Source organism: Corapipo altera, unplaced genomic scaffold (genome assembly GCF_003945725.1).
Source record: "Corapipo altera isolate COAL_440 unplaced genomic scaffold, ASM394572v1 61286, whole genome shotgun sequence".
In the NCBI taxonomy this organism is placed as follows: domain Eukaryota; kingdom Metazoa; phylum Chordata; class Aves; order Passeriformes; family Pipridae; genus Corapipo; species Corapipo altera.
Window position 1 is genome coordinate 5,382,371 of NW_020884907.1, and position 17,230 is coordinate 5,399,600.

The window sequence follows — 17,230 nt, forward strand, 5'->3', positions numbered from 1 at the left end:
ATCTCTTAGAATTATCTCATACTCTTACAAGAAGATTTCAGCTTCATAGATAACATGCTTATAATTATAGGAAAATAAAAGAAAAACCCACATGAATGCAGTCAAGTACCAAACCAAATGAAAAAATGTCCACTTATTTTTCTGGTTAGTTCTTTACTTAAGAGCCATTTTTCTGCTACATCAATTTTCAAACTGTTATTTACAGAAGAGTCAAGAATCTTCTAATGCAAACAGGCTAAAATCTAAAAAAATAGCTAACCCAAGAGAGAGACAGACAGATAGACAGATAATAAATGGAAATACTTCCTTGACATCACTTGCCATTTAATCCCTAGAATTATCAGAGCAAGTTTCTGGAAGAATGTGAATACCAGGGCATTGCGATGAGCTTAGCTGTTAGACTGGTTAGTGTCAACTATCATATTACATCGTGGAAGCTATTGGGCAGGCTTGTGTTCCCTGCCCCACAGAACACTAGCTTGTGTATAAATCAGCATTATAAGAACAAAACAGTTGAGAATATACAGAATTATAGTTCATTGACAGCATAATTTCTTATATTTTATAACCAAAATAAAATGTAACATTACTTATTTCTGTAGGAATAGCTTTTCCATTTACGTATTACAGGTGCATAAGATATTAATTCATTTATGGAAATACTAAAATCCTCTAATTGAATAAGAGAATAAGAAAACAATCAGTTTTCCTAGACTAGATACATATATTTAAAGAAAAACAAATCAAGCTTATTGTTGCACTAACAACTTACTTGCTCTCAAATCAGTCTACTGCAATTGTGGATTAACAGAGATGTGTTTTATCTAAGCCACAAATCCAGCCACTTTAAAGGAAGGAGAGTTGCAAATCTACTCCATTGCTGAGAGTCTTCCAACACATTTCCCATAGTTTAAACCAAACGACAGAGAAAGTTCAACCAAACACCTTGAAAAGAGGACCAGACAGTAGACTGCTAAGATACATGGTCAAATACGCAAGCAGGATGTGGTAGTTTGAGCCACCACAGAAATCCAAAATCCAATTTCCAGGCTTCCCCCACCCCTTCCCACAATTTTATCTCAACACCAAAGAGAAACTTTCAGGCAAGAGGTTTCTATAGGGGAAAAAGAAGAAGTATATATACATTTATTACTATACAAATAAATACTGTACAAGCTAAAAGCAACTATATATATAATATTACGCACTTCTATCAGTCCCTTTAAGCCTCTCCCTTTAACTTTAGTCCAGGGAAAGCTCTTCAGGCTGATAGGTAAAGCAGTCTTTCTCTTGTGGGAGTGTTCAGGGAAAAAGAGTTCACTCCCCCCATCAACCTCCATCTGTTTGCTAAAGTCTTTTCTTCCTCACGAAGTCCAAGAAGATAGCTGTGAGTCCTTTCTCCTTGGTTCCATGCCATCTCTCCTGTGTCATTCTCCCTCTCATACCCCAGTTCCGTGCTGCTGTAGTTTAATTCAGCTTATCACAGTACGCGTCTTGGAATCTTGTTCCTCCTCCGAGTTTTCAGCTGTCCTTCATTTAAATTACTGCAAGGACATCCTCCAGGCCTCCCTCTGGTCCATCTCCAATTTCACCTGGGGTTATCTCCCTGGCACCGGGCTGTGTTCAGCCCGTCCACTTCGGCTTCGGCTCTGCTCCAACACCTCCCCTGTACTTTACAGTGAGAGGGAAAAAAGAAGCCCCCTCTGCAGTCTAGCTGCAAAGGTGGGGGGGGGGGGAAGAGGGTTTGCCTGCAAGGCCTGCCTCTCTCTCTCCCGCTTACCAGCTGTTTGTGAGTTTCTTCCCTCACAACAAACACACTCACTCCAATGCTGCCTCCAACCCTGGCTTAGCCAGAGCTGAGGGCCCCCCTTCCCCCCAGAGGGGAAAGAAGGGGGCCCTGCCACCTCTGGCCTTCTCACACCCACCCACACACAGCAGCAGACAGACAAACTGACTGCCAACAACTTCCACCGGTTGTGTATATATGATTTTTCACAGGAGCAAACAAAACAAGTGGTGATTGGCTCTCTAGGGGAGACTGCCCTGGTAACCAGTCACCTCTAGGCCCCCCGGCTCCCGGGGGGGGCAATCTCAAACCATGACACAGGAATACAGCAGCATGGTCGGATTTGCTCTACTACACACCAGGTCTGGCTAACCTGAGGAATCATACTCATTATCTGCTCTGGGGCTAGCAGTGCAGTTGTAACCTGCCCTAGTACCTGGCCTCGTTCTTAAGCTACTCAGAACCAAAATAGTGCTGCACGTTCCAAGGCAGAGCAGTTACCTCACCGCATGAGCCCCTTTGCTCCTTCGCAACCACCAGCTTGTTCAATGGAGCGAAGGCTCCTTAGCCCTTCTCCTTTCATAAATCCATGTCTGAGAATTATGGACATTCACATATATACTGGTTTTGTTGAGATTTGAGTCAAAACAATTCAGAAAATTAAATTAACTTCTTGAAGTTAATCAGGGCCGGAGTATCCAGAACTTTACTGAAACTAACCCTCACTTAAGTTTGCAAGGAAATACAGAATAACATCTTAAAATATTCAAGAAATGACAAAGCTGTAAAATCCATACACTAAGACCATCCAGAAACCTCTAAAACTGGGGAATCATAAGTAAGGGCAGCAAGACTGCCATTGGTATCAAACACCAGTAAACCGTCAAGCAACAGTCAAATTTGTAAGTCACAGAAAGATGCAAGTACAGATGGAAAAGAAAAGGACATTCTACCTTCTCTTCCAGTCCCAGCTATTGCAACTGATTTTTCACAAAGCTCCTTGAAAACTCATAAGCAGAAGCTTATATCAATGAACAGAGTGATTTATCACATTGTCTAATGCTTCAATACTGACATGGTAAGTTCTACTTACTGTATAACATAGTCAATCAAACAGGATCATACACCCAACATGCCTTCGCAGATATATACAATCAAGTAACAGTAATAAGAAAAAGATTACTGACTCCAAATGGATGTAAAATCCCTTCACTAAAGGCAGAAAACATAATCCCTACTGATCTATTAATGTTGATTACCTAATTAAATTTTCATAAAAGGTAGAATTAAGAAAAAAATTAATGATCGTATAAAATAAAGACTGTTGAAAGAGTAGGACTTAAAGAAGACCATGGCCTCTGTTGAATGGTTTTACATTGAATGATATTGTCTTTCTATTTACTGCACAGCATTAGTCTCTTATTTCTGTGAATGTCCTTTAATGTACTAGTTAAAACCACATAATTTATTTCCTAAAGACTCAGAGATACCTAGAGTTTTCTGCCTTCTAAGGAAACGAGGAGAGGAAGGGACAACACTATAAAACATCTAAGTAGATGTAATAGATCTCCATCTGACTTAGGAAAAAAATTGAGGGAAAAATGAGAAAGTTACTATTTGGAGTTAGAAACTTCACTCTCAGTCTGAGTCATTGCTAAAAACAGTTTCTTTTTTAAGATCTCCTACTTCTAAAATTGATGCAAGTGCCGTTCCCAAACTCTGAATGACTGAATTATGGGGCATTAGTATGTTACTCGGCTACTAATGACTGCCATTGGAAGATGGGTTCTGCTGATGTCCTTGGGTTTTTTAGTTATTCTTAATAACTGGTATATATATGGTTTACCTTCCAGGAGAGCTGGACAAGCCTGGGTGTTTCCAGATGACTCTCAAAAACAGCAAGAAAGATTAGTAAGGTTACCAACTGAATAAAAATACAACGGTAAACAAACTAATGGTCAACAAAATCAATGGGCTTCAGGTCAGAGAGTCAATCATCAATATAAATTCACCGAACATTACACAGAGATAGTAGGAGAAATTCTAGAATTACTCTACATGAAGTACAAAGAAGGAAACTCCCACTGAGTGGTGAACACATGAAAGCAAAAACATACTGACACGATGTTAGAAACTCAACTACTTTAATAAAGTAATATTCACAGATCTTTAAAAATGGGAAACAACACAGTACCTTTATCCTGCACATTCCTATATTTCTGTCTTATATTGAAGAGGACCTCATTCTATCCCAAGCTAATGTATCAAATCCTGCACCTCCTCTATTTCTTAAAAGCCTCAAAAGTTCACAGTAGTCTAATATTCTCCACCCTTTAAATATTCCCTCCTTGTCTGTACATTTAACAATCTGTCAACAGTAAAACATTACTTTCAAAGCCAGTCATAGTGCTTTTCTAAGCCAGGTGTACCCCACTATGGCAAGAATGACAAAATATATGTATGCAGCAAGCAATAATTGATAGAAGAAATATAATATTCTCCCATTAAAAACCAAACAAACAAAAAACCAAACAAAATCCAAACCAACCAAACAAATCCAAAACAAACAAACAAAACACAAAAACAAAACAAACAAAAAAAACCCAGCCAAAAACCAATATCAGAAACAAAAAACACAAGGTCAAGGCCATAAAATTCAGTAAGTTCAAATATGACTTATTTTGTTCGCCTTGTATATATTGTTTCATTAAAGAGTTTTGCTAGGAAAAGACCTTTTCCTTTTACCATCTACTGTTAATCTTTGATTCTTCAGGCAACCCTGGCTAAAGAACTGTAGCCATAATACACATTTTTCTAATCCTGAACTGGTCTGCAAGGGTATCTTCAGAGGTCTCGTAAATTTAAAATCAGAATAAACCTTGGAGAAGAACATCTATCTGTTTTCCTGCACAAATGTTTAGTTCTCCACTGCTGATAAACTTTGAGTAAAATAAGGAGATTAGATGCTTCACAGAGCAACTAATTTACTTATCTATAAACACACACAAAGCCTAAATTTTCTGTCACTTTCTGACTGACTTGAAAGCAAGTATACTAAAAAACAGTGATAGTAAGATTCAGGCTATAATCAAGGAAGAATCATATGTGTATTTTCCTGGTTTCATCCACGATGGAGTTAATTTTCTTCCCAGTAGCTGGCACAGTACTCTGTTTATTACGAGAATAATGTTGGTATCACACTGATGTTTTAGTTGTTGCTAAGCAGTGCTTACTCTAAATCAAGGACTTTACAGCCTCTCATGCCCTGCCAGTGAGAAAGCTGGACAAGAAGCTGGTAGGGAACACACACAGAACTGCTGACTCTAACTGGTCAAAGAGATATTCTGTACCATACAACATAATGCTCAGTATATATAAACTGGGGAGAAAATTGGACAGGGCTGCTGCTCAAGAACTGGCTGGGCATCAGTTGGTGAGTGGTGAGCAATTGGATTGTGGATCACTTGTTTTGTGCATTCTACTTCTTCTACCATTATTATTTTTTTTTTTTTCCTTTTCTGTCTCATTAGACTGTCTTTATCTCAGCCCGGGAGTTTTCTCTCTTACACTCTTCCAATGCTCTCCCTTATCCTGCTGGAGTTGGGGGGAAAGAGGAGCAGATGAGTGGGGCTTAGTTGCTGGCTAAACTAGTTGTGGGGTTAAACCACAACAGTATATAAAAACATAATAAATCTCAACTACAGCATTTTTGATACAGAAACCAAAAGGAGAAGCAAGATTAGCAAATGGTTACATACATATCGAACTGTCAAACATGAATTGTCTCAGTAAGTTTACAGCGGACAATAAAATACATGGGTATTTGCTGAGTATGGATCTGGAATTAAGACTCACTGACTGAAAACATAGACTAAAGAAAAATATTACAAAACAATGTATGAAAAAAAACCAACTTCAGAGTTATTTGAATTCTAACTCGTGGTAAGATCTGAATTCAAAAGTGTTTATTTCTTCCATGTTCCTGAAGATCTAAATCAGTACAGGAAAACTGTCCCTCTGCCTGAAAGCAGGTAACTGTATCCTCTCATACTAACCAAGAAAACTCAGAGCACTGAAATCAACTGATTTTGGCATAGAAAAAATCTTTTTGGTTGTTAAAAACCCACATTCATTTATCGTATCAATACAAAGCCTTATCTTATGCCTTCCCAGTGGAATTATTCACTTGTATAAGCACTAAAAAAATCATTACATAAACTAACAGTGGTTTACATTATTGTTTCTTTACATTTTTTATATTGTTCATTTGTCTTTTTTGCAGTTACCTTGAAGTTCCTTCTATTGTCCCCTTTCTTCAGCAACAGTGGTAGCTGGTGGTAAGGCTTCTCAGGAACAGCAAGTCTATTCAAAAAATTTTGCCAACATAACTCTAGAAACTCATGAGAATATGAGATAAGGCTTGTATTGTCATCAACAAAACTCAAATTCAATCATTTGAAGTGAATTCAATGCTGAGGAGAATTCAGTTCTCATCAACAAAAATCAGGTTTTCAAAATTAAAGACATCTCTGAGGAATGTAACAGAGTGTTGGTGTTTGCAAAGACTGCTGTAGCCCTTATCTCTGTGATTAAAATCTCTGTATCACTCCAAAATTAATTTAGAAGAGAGAAAATAAGCATACCCTGGAAAGCAACTAAATTATAATAGACTAAAATAAGTTTTAAACTTCCTTTTAGAACTATTATTATTTTTGTCAATCTTGGACATTTTATATCTCAGGACCTTATCTCCAGGAACACATGACACACTTCTATTTTTACTTTGTTGACAAGTAAACCAAAACCATTAGTTAGAGAAAAAATGATTGGCAGACAGTTCAGGGATAGGTGATTACTGTGAAACTGTAGAAGATAAGTAGGAAGATTAATTTATTAAGAATGTTAGAAATACATCAGGGAAAATGATGACCAAATGAGGGAAAAATATATTTTAAAAAAAGTTAATCAACTCAACAAAGAATGACAAACCAAGTATCTAAATCTATTTACTACTCACATTGTTTTGCTATAGTTGGAAAAATATCTGTGTTATGAACTTCTATGTTCCATGTACAGTACTGAGTGAATTTGCTAGTATAGCAATTTTGCATTGCATTAGCTTATATTGTTATTCACCTAAAGCTAATATAAGGAAACAAGAGTCTTAGTCAAACAAATCCCTGGTTCCAGCTGTATTACCCAGAAGAAAAAAAATTTCATAAAGCTGATTATTCTAAAGAAGAGAGTTAGAAAGTTTTCACTCCATCAAAGCACTGGTGCTTCAAAGTTTCCTTTTGATCAATAGAAAACTCCAAGGCAGAAATTTCACTTATAAAGGGATTTACTACCAATGTGTATGAATTAATAGAATGAAAGACTTAGAAAAGAGCATTAGATCACTTTAGTTTTGGCTACTAAATAATTTTCCTGGTATAGGCTAACCGCATTTCTAACCAGATGAGGTACATATGTTTACTTCTGATATACCATCTTATACACAATTTGCCTGAGACTTAGAAGTTTGTGTCCAATATGATAATAGGGTAGAACATTTGTAAGTAAAAAGAACTGTATGACCAGAACAATAAAGACCCAACATGCACAGGCCACCTGGCCTTTTTGTTCCTTTCTGAATGTATGTAAGTTTGTAGTAAGTAACTAGTAACTAGTTAGGGGATAAATTTGAAGAGTTTTTTCTTTCTAATGCTATAAGTAAGTTTATTGGGGCAGTTAAATGAGAAAACTTAATTAATCTTCCTACTTTGATTTAGAACACTTTATACAGAGGCATACCACACATAAATTTAGGACACTACAAAGTTATCTTTTCCTCCTATTAAATACAATTCTATTTTTAATGGCCATAATAATTATCAGATCCTCTCTACTGTAATGTTTGATTTAAGTTTACATAACGAGCACTGAATCTTAGAGTGCACTACATAAATCAGACTATTTTCGCAACCAGTTCCAGTCTGCCTAACAGTGTAGACAAAAGTGAATTTTTATACCTAGGGGTTCATGAAACAGAAAGAAGTCCTGTGAAACAAAGCTTGACAAATGAAAGGAGAAGAAGGACAAGGACATACTGGGGGAGAAATCTCTCCATCAGTTATTAGAATCAGCCCTGCGTATTGTGGAGTAACTCTTCAGGGACAGCAGCAAGTGAGAGAATCCAGGTGCACATACACTATGCTATTCACCCAAACCCACTCACTGTATCACTATCACAAACTCCCTCACAGTTCACCTCAGCTGGCCTGCCAGCAGAGACATGGCCTGAATGGCATCAGAAAAAAGATAAAGCTGGGTCCCTCCCCAGCACTGACACACACTGACGCCAAACTGCCCCTGTATAGCCTCCCTACTCCCCACAAAAAGCATAACCCACACCTCTGTTACTGGTTTCTCAATGCTGCATTCATGGCAATTTGGCAGGGTTTTATGCTGTCTATCAAAATAAAGCAGCCAATGTCCCCCCACTGCCATCTGGGACCTATGGAAGAACTGATAAGTACTTTTTGGAACTGATAAAATACTTTTGGAACTGAAAAGACTAGGTGCTCTGTTCCCCAGTACAATTAGTGTCAAATGGAGAACCATGCAGAAGACCACCTGAAATGGGTTTCTGAAGGCACTGAATCAGCACCTGGCCACCCATGGGGAAGACAAGAAAAATTGCTGCTTTATCTGCAATTGTGAAAAGATGGACAATGTTGATCAAAGTTGTCCAGAAAAAGACAACGAGAAGACTGAGAACTGTTTCAGTGGTATACTCTGTAGTATTTAAAAGCTAGGTACAATTTCAGGCTTACTGATGTGAAGCATTAGAAAAAGTTCTCTCTTGTCCAAGTTCTAAACATTATGTTCTACTGCTAACATGCTGATATTATTCTGTTTTCTGTTAATCAGATAGGAAACAAAAACAGTGAGTAATTTTATTTTTGCCAGTGTCTCCCAAGTCCTAGCAGATCCAACAATACTGTGAGTGATTTACTAAGTGTGAATTTATTCAGAGTACCATTTTTTTTCCTGGAGGATACTTTCTATGTTCATGCTTATGGGACTACTGTAAGACACTGAACACACATTCTGTGAGAAATGATCCTCTCAGAGGCCAGGGAGCATAAGGCAGAACCTGAAAAGAAGTTTTGGAATTCTACTTTGCGTAAACAGAGAGGCAACTGTTTTCTTTTATTATTAACATAAATCCAAAGTTCCACATACTGTCAGTGTCATCATAACGCAGAACATTTGGACATTACTAACTTTAATTGCTTATTGGCAAGATAAGTTTTTGAATTTATTGTCTTAGAATATACCACAGATAACAGATTATGAAGACATTTTTCTCAGGATGATCTTCAAATTTTTTCAGGAACTACCTGAGCTTCTCACAACATCATTAGACCAGATGTAAATTAATGCAAACTCAGAGAAGCTAGAGCAGACTGGTAAATGGTAGAGAGGACAGAAGACGTAAGCAAATTTTACCTCAGCAAGCCTCTAGTCCTGCCCTGAGATACAGGACTTAAATTCAACCAGATGAGTTTTCAAATTTCTACTGTCTGTATTTGAAAAAGAGAATTTGTACTTGATTTGCTTCTGAAATAAAATTCAACCTGTGAATTTCTGAGCTTTACAAGAATTCAAGATCAGAAGTTTCACCAACCACTTGGTTTCGCTGAGAGAGATTTCTGTGGGGATGGTGAGGTGGAAAAGGGGATGTGATAGAGTCACTTCAAGATGCTTATGAAGGAAGGTAATTAAGATTTGTTTTTATGAAAGACTTCAAAAAGCATAATCTTGAAGTGCTATGTTTATCAAGTATGTTTGGTGTTAATTCCTGACATCTCTTTGGTGGGTGCCATTTCCTAATCATTCCAAGGAAACAAAACCGTGTAATTTTACTGATTTTCTTTCTCATGCTTTTAAAAGGATAATGACGTTGCTCTGAAAATCTTTCAAGTCATGGCCTGAATTTTCAAAATACCTAATCCTTACTCAGAATATAAACATGCTACTTTTAGGTTTCACTCTTTATCTTAATGACTTGAACAACAATTTGGCCCCTTCCAATTTCAATTCACAGAACCGAGTATTTCTTCCCGCTTGCCTTTCGCTATTTAAAGCCCTCTGTTTGCTTTGAGGCAACACAGACTCTTTATACGTGGATGACTCTTATTAAAAACTAACAGAGATGCAATTGAGAATAACAGGAGAAGATTGGGGAAAATATGCCTTGTAAATGTGCTCATATGTTTAGAATCATGAAGTTACAGAAACATTTTAAGTTGGAAAAGGCCTTTAAGATCAACAAGTCTAACTTTTAACCCAGCACTGCCAAGTCTACCACTAAACAATGTCCCTATAGCAAAATTCAGTTGACTTTGACTACTGATAAAAATTATTATAAAATCATCTGAAGTATTCTTTTTCAAGTGGTTACGTTGTATTTCCTCTATTAAAGCTTTTTTTCCTTCTGTTTGCTACTTTAAATACCACTTTTTTATATTTTGTGAAACTCTTTCTTTCAAAATCACAGGACATCCTTTTCTAGGACCATTATGTTAACATCAAAAGAATATATTTGGCTTGATAAATAAGGATTTACTTTCTGATATTATCGTCTCTGTCAATCCTTAGTAATTGTATTGCTTAGTGTAGTTCCTATTTTCTTATGTACAGTGGCATTGTTCATCATATCAGAAATGTCAAGAAGCTATTTATATAAGTATTGGAAAATTTTTAACAGACTATTTATATTGCTAGAGGAATATCTGTACAACAACCCATCTTGTCCTCTCTCATTCCAAAAAGAAGTCTACATTAGCAGTTACATTCTCCAAGTTACATCAGTATATTGCACTATTAGGAGTACAGTAGTAGCTGATCTTGAAGAACTTGCTGTTTTTAATAAAATTATTGCCAGAATGGTTAAAATATTTATATGTATGTGCCAATATCACTACTCTTTACTCTTCAAAACATCATCCTAATAAATAATTTTCACATAAACACGTACCAGATGCTAATAAACTGCTGCAACACCAAATTCAGCAAGACTGAAAGAACTCCTTCCTATCAGCAGTGTAAAATCAGCAACCAGCTGCTCTCTTACAAGTGATGAGACACCTCCAATCTGGGACGATAAGAAAATTCCCGCCATGAATGGCAGAATCAATTCCATTACTCCCTAAAATTATTTTACTATTTAAAATTGAACACAGCTTGACTCTGTAATGAATCCAACATTTAAGGGTATCAGAACTAGTGTATAACAGACTGGTGGAATGGAAAGATTGTTGGCCTTACCATTCTCATATTTTGAAGGATACATTCAGCTGCCCCTTTGTGGGAGAATTCTGATCCTGTGTTCAGCCCAGAGCACTCTCAGGCCCTGCACACAGAGACTGAGACAGTGAGCTGTTCGTACATGCTGTCCTCAGGTTCAAACTCACCCAGCACACTGTAAAACATATTGAGGTCTTTTGCTAATGTGCTGGTTTTTCCTCAGTTGCTTTCTGTCTGTCTGTGAATCAGAAAATTGCATAACGTCCTATTCAGAAATGGACAATTTCAGAAATAATTTGCATTCTGCTAGACAATTTCTGATCCTTTTCCATCTTCCTAGGGCATGTTTGCTGAAGAAAAATGAACTCTTGCAGAGAACTGCAAAACCATTTCACCACTTGAGTAGAGTCTACATTTGCTTTAAAAAAATTGTTTACGACAAGCCTATTTATTACATAGAAATTCAAAAATTCTTGAGTCCCTTGGAACCTAATAAAAAAGAGTCTGTGATGAATTACTGTGACAATTTATCTCCTCCTTGCACCATCCAGGCTTCTATTTGTTACCAGAAGATTTACATTTGTCCTATAGTAAAAACCTGCTAAATGTGCAACCTTGTCACTTGAATAAATTCACTCATCTAGAACTTCTTTGTCTGCCACAGAAGATTGTTTATTGGGCTCTCTTGCCTGAAATAGTTGTACTTTGGTGTATTTCAAACGTTGTAGCCATCTTAAACACCTATTTATAATTGAAGTTAATTTTTTCTTAGGTTGTTTTTTTTTTTTCTTAATGCAGGAAACAGGAATCAGTCAGTCTTAAGCAGTTAAATTTTGGTGAAGAAGATTTACAACTGGAGTCAAAAGAAGCATCTTGCAAAAGAACCCTTTGCGAAGAGAACAGTATGTGAGTTTCTCTTAAACATAAGAGCCTTTCCAGAAATCAGGGTCTTCATAGCAGAGGGCATTAGAGAAGCTTTTCACAATGAGCTATCACACTAATTCAAATGCCTGAGTCATGTAGGTTCCACCACTAACACTGCAGTGCTGGCTTTCCTTTCAGATGTCTATGCACCTGCTCTGACGTTAGAGCCAGAAGCACTATTATGCTGATCTTCCTACATCCAGGGAGGGAAACACTGCAAGGAAGTCAGGAAACACTGCCAAAGTACTGGAGAAACATGTCAACATGAAGAAGATTTTATTAATTCGCAAAGTCAAAGTAAGGAGTCATAGCTGGAAATGCATTAGCTTAACTTTTGCCTAACCACTTCATAAAAGCTAATTTAGTAACTCAAAACCTTCACTGTGCTCTTCTTTTAACTTAATTTCCCATCTTTATAATTAAGGGACTCCTTACATATTCAGTCTTTCGTAAATCTTAGAAATCTATCTAGCTATTACTTTAGAAATTCTCCTAGATATTTTAGGATAAGGGATAGAATGTTAAATAGGTACGAAAAAATGCTACCGCTCCTTTAACAATGACCCATAAAACATACACCCAACTATTTCCTCTTGCTGTGTCACAATGATCTATTTTGGTTTGTACTTGACTTTTCTATGGTTTGTGTTTGGCTTTTGTTGGTTTTTTTTTCTCTTTCCAGACTTTGACCTGACATTTCCAAGCAGCTCTTGAGAGGGAGGAACACAAGAAGGCAGCAGGAACAGAAAACCTATCACTGGAAGGCAATGAGAGTCAATGAGCCCGAAAAACAGCTGTTCAGTCATGATAATCCTAATAAGTAAGAGTAATTTTTCAAGCATGTCTTTTAGGCAGATATCTAACTGAACAGTGAGATAACTTTGGAAAAAAAAAAAAGAAAGACCACTGCAGCTAGAAGGCTTTTAAGTTAGGATCCTCGAAAGAGTATGAAGTAAAATTGTGTATGTAATGATTGACTAAGAAACAGATGGGGAAAATGGTGTATTATGAAGAAACTGAATTAACAAGGAAGGCTTAAATGACTTGTAAAGGACAATAATTTTTTCCAATCTTCAATGATTTTGAATAAAAACCTTCAGAATTGTACTCATTTACATTTTATATTCTTGCAGTATATAAACCACCTTGTTTCATTGTGATGACCAAGTAATGAATCCAATATCTGAATAACACTGTTTGCGTCTGGCACTAGCAGATGGAAAGACTTACCAAATATACTTCATAATATCTGTCTTTCAATTTATACTTTCTGAGCGGCGTGTTGTCATCATTAATTATGCTAACAAATAAATACAAATGTTTTGACCTAATAAAATTCTATGCACATCAAATAACTGCCTGGTTATAGTCATCTTATGACTCATCAATCATTATTTTTACCTCTTTTCTAAAGAGTATAAACTCTGCCTGACAAATGGCTGCTGCCAAAACTCACAGAAAATAACTTGCTTCCAGGCTTCTAAGAAGGAAGAGTAACTTTAAAGGTAACTTTGTAAAAAGTACAAGATGTTGAAAAGATCTGACATTGTCCTTTAGCATTTACTTCCCTCTTCATCAAATCACTGAATAATGCAAGCAGAAAGTAGATTTTCAGCTAATGCCCTGAAGAATTTTAACCTTGACAGATGAGGACAGCATAGAGATGGCAAAGACATGCAGCCAGACATCCCAATCTCTTTCCATAGGAGAACACAACAAAGGAGAGGAATAGGCAGCTTTCTAAATACGTGAGTATTTATACAAAAGTGACATTTGCACATGAAATAAATTTAGAGTGGACAAGGCATAACACTGGAAACTCTGTATTAGGCAAGGTATTTGCGCTGTTCTGATATCAAAAATGAAAATCTTTAGCTTTCCTAATTTCTTTACAGCATACTCTGTAAAATATTTGGAAAAGGTAAGCTTGCCAGCAGGAAGCAAAAGTGCTATAAAAGATATTCATGTGGGTGTGTGCCAAAATATCTTTGTACTCCACTTAAACACTGTTACCGAAGTTGCACTGTGCTCTCTCTGCTAAGGGCTGGGCTCTTAGAATTTTCCCCAAACTCCTTCTGTGCAAGGCACCTAAAAACCTCTAAATACAAGGCATGTGTTTCCTAGATGACTTACTGGAAAAAAACATATAATCTACCAAGGAGAAATTATTTTAAAACTCACACTGAAATTTCACATGAATGAGCCTGTTCCCTGACTGGAGGAATTGTAGTTTGTGGTCAATATTCACCCTAATTTAGAATGCTACAGCAATGTCTTAGTGTCCAATTGTTTAAAATGGTTCCTCTACAGTTCTTCTTGCCTTCTTTCTATTTCTGTCCTAATGCCAAAGTAAAAAAATCCACCCAAACCTTTACATCATCAGCAGCATCTTGAGGAATAATTTTCTGTGGGTCCAAAGTATCAAACATAGGTGCCTTTAAACAGACTTTTAACATAAATAAATACATTATTGCCATTGACAAAAGGGGTTAAATATAACTTAGACTTTGTTGTTCTCCTTTGTAAAGGAGAACATCTCAAACAGCAAACAGCAAACACAACCTTTAAGCAGAGAGGTGTTTTCACAGTAACATTTCAAGGAATGAACATCCTAATGAAGTCTAAGTAAACTTAATGATAATGTGTGAACAAAGAATGGAGGTTATGATCATCACATAATTTGCTGTGAAGAGATAATGTGTGAAAGTTTGAAAATTCAGTTTTAATTCTCTGAGGCTTAGAATCCTTCTGTAAGTTTCCACTGGGGCAGTTCCCACATTTAGCTTTGTACTCCTGCATTGTACTTAGATAGGGAGAGAGAAGGAAGTAACATAAGGGTTATCTGGAGACCGGGCAAAATTTCTTTAGAGAGAAAAATGGAGACATGATGTTGTGAGTCTTAAGTTTGAATTTATCAGAGAAAGACTGGAAGTGGGAATATGGTGCTTCCTGGGATAATGAAGGGTTTCCTAGCTACCTAGTGTTATAGTCTGAACCAGAAGATAACAGGCTGAAAAGCAATGCTGCTGCTATTCAGCAGCCCTTCAGCAGATTAATAGGCTGACAAATAAAACCTGTAATACAGAGCTAACTGTGAGAAAAGATAATGGTAAGGCAGAACAAGAGCCACGGTAGTTAAATTCTAGTATTTTTGATAGGAAGATTAGCAAAAAGACCTATAGAAGACTTCGGACACAGTGTAATTCCTACTGAGACCTGAGTACCTTAAATCTGTGAGCAAGGGACAAAACAAAATGCAGAAGTAGCAGTCCCTGAAGGACAAGTGGTTGCTCTGTGGAACAGAGTTTCCCTTCCCTGCAAGCTCTCACATTAACTTTGCTGCCTTACATCCTACCACCTTCTGGAACCTCACAGTACCACAAAACTAAACTGGCTGAACAACAAACTCCTAGTGTTATGGTTATTCATGATGGGAAGTTCCAAGAAATGGTGAACCATCTTCCCTGTTCATGCCAGCAGAAGGGGTCTGGCTGGTTCTTAGCAGATAAAAGTCTCCTCCCCATGTGAGGAGCCATAGCATGTGTAAGCAGAATAAAGGCTCCAATGAAGCCTTCTTCAAAGATAGGTGGCGAGAAATTCAGCTGCTATTATTTCAACTCACTTACTTCAATTTGTTGGCATACAAAGGAGTATTAAGTAGACACATAGACATTCTCAATGCCTTCAACAATTTCTTCAAAAGCATTCAGCTTGTGGTTGAATCTGCAGTTCAGACTGAAGAACACTGAACATTGCTCAGAGTGGAACAGAAAACACTAGTTTAATCATATTTATTATTCTGTAAAACATTGAGATTACAGAAATTACTTTCTTACTTGGAAGGGAATTCCCTTTGAGTATACACAAAAAATAGAAAATACCAAATCATGATTCTTCTGACTGATTTGAGCTGAAAAAAGATTCCTAGAAAACTACTTAGAAGTACATAGCCTTGAACTGTGATGTCCATAGAGATTTTTACTGAGTTATTCAGTAGGGAACATAATGATACCTTTTTTTACGTACTATGGAAATGTTTTACATTACCTCTTAGCTTTTTGGTGTGTATGCTTATTTGTGTCTTGTGTGACTACAGAACACCATCTTTCTGATGTTCACGTTTAGAGCATTTTGAAAGGTTTGACTTGGACACAATTGTGTCCTTGGACACAAGGAGAGAGCATATGGGCTGCTGGCTCATTGTTCTGCTGTCCATATGCATTCATATCACATCACAAATTTCTTTTGTATAGTCTGATTAAAGCATGATATTTCTGTCTCATTTCATGTCCCTTTAATGTAGAAAAAAATATTTCAAATTATCTTGCATTTATTTTCAGGGAAGACACATGCATATAAGCAGAACTGTCTACAGCTGTGCTGCTGCACTCTAACCTGCATATTCCCATTCCATCACTGCAGCCTGAGGACAGCGAAATGCATCCTTCCTATTCTGTCCTGTGTATCCATAGCTGAGGCTGCTCAGACATAGAGATGAGCAGAATTTTCCCCATGCAACACCTGCACTAGTGAGAAAGATTTCGAAAGCAGATGGATCCCAGCAGGACTTCAGTGTTCAAGCTGTGATTGAGAAGCAGGTCATTAAGGCGTGAAAAAAAATATATCCTAAATTCAGCAAGCACTACAGAAATCACCGAATTCAAGAATGTCACAGTTTTAGTGCCCTTTCAGAAATTATCAGTGCTACGATAGCTACAAAGTGTTACAACCTACCCACAAAAATGGAGTATATACAGCTCAAGGTATCACCAGAAGGACTATGCTCTCAAGAAGTTCTGAGAATGTGTAGGACCATTTCTTAATCCTCACACTGAAACAGTCCTTGAAGGGTGATATGAACTTAGACCGTGCCAGCTACTATCCCGCACATCCTTCAGTCATTGGACAAGGTCCAGAGCACACATTCCTAGGGTCATTTGGGGCATGCAGAACCCTTTCTGTTTTTCAGGGAGCTCAATAAAAGCCTTTCCCCACCCCCCTCCTATAATCCCCTCCTAGCTGCAATTCCTCCATGACTTTTTTCCAATTATAATTTTTTTCCTAATATCTCCAAAATCATTACATCGTTCCCTGTTTTAACGTGGCTGTCTTGGGGGAAAACATGCAGATGCACTTTCTATGGTTTTTAGTGTTCTTTAAAGCAAATGCTACAATTTCTGCCTATTTTGTTGAGGTCAGGTTCAGCCTACACATGAGCCAAACTGG

General features: G+C 37.2%; 1 long non-coding RNA gene across 1 annotated transcript; it reads left to right on the forward strand.

Moving 5' to 3' along the window:
* The first annotated feature begins 11,873 nt into the window (after positions 1 to 11,873).
* LOC113951557 lies at positions 11,874 to 13,330 on the forward strand. Its single transcript, XR_003529195.1, has 3 exons — positions 11,874 to 11,986; positions 12,143 to 12,301; positions 12,687 to 13,330. It is a non-coding gene; the product is annotated as an uncharacterized LOC113951557 (long non-coding RNA).
* Positions 13,331 to 17,230: the final 3,900 nt, after the last annotated feature.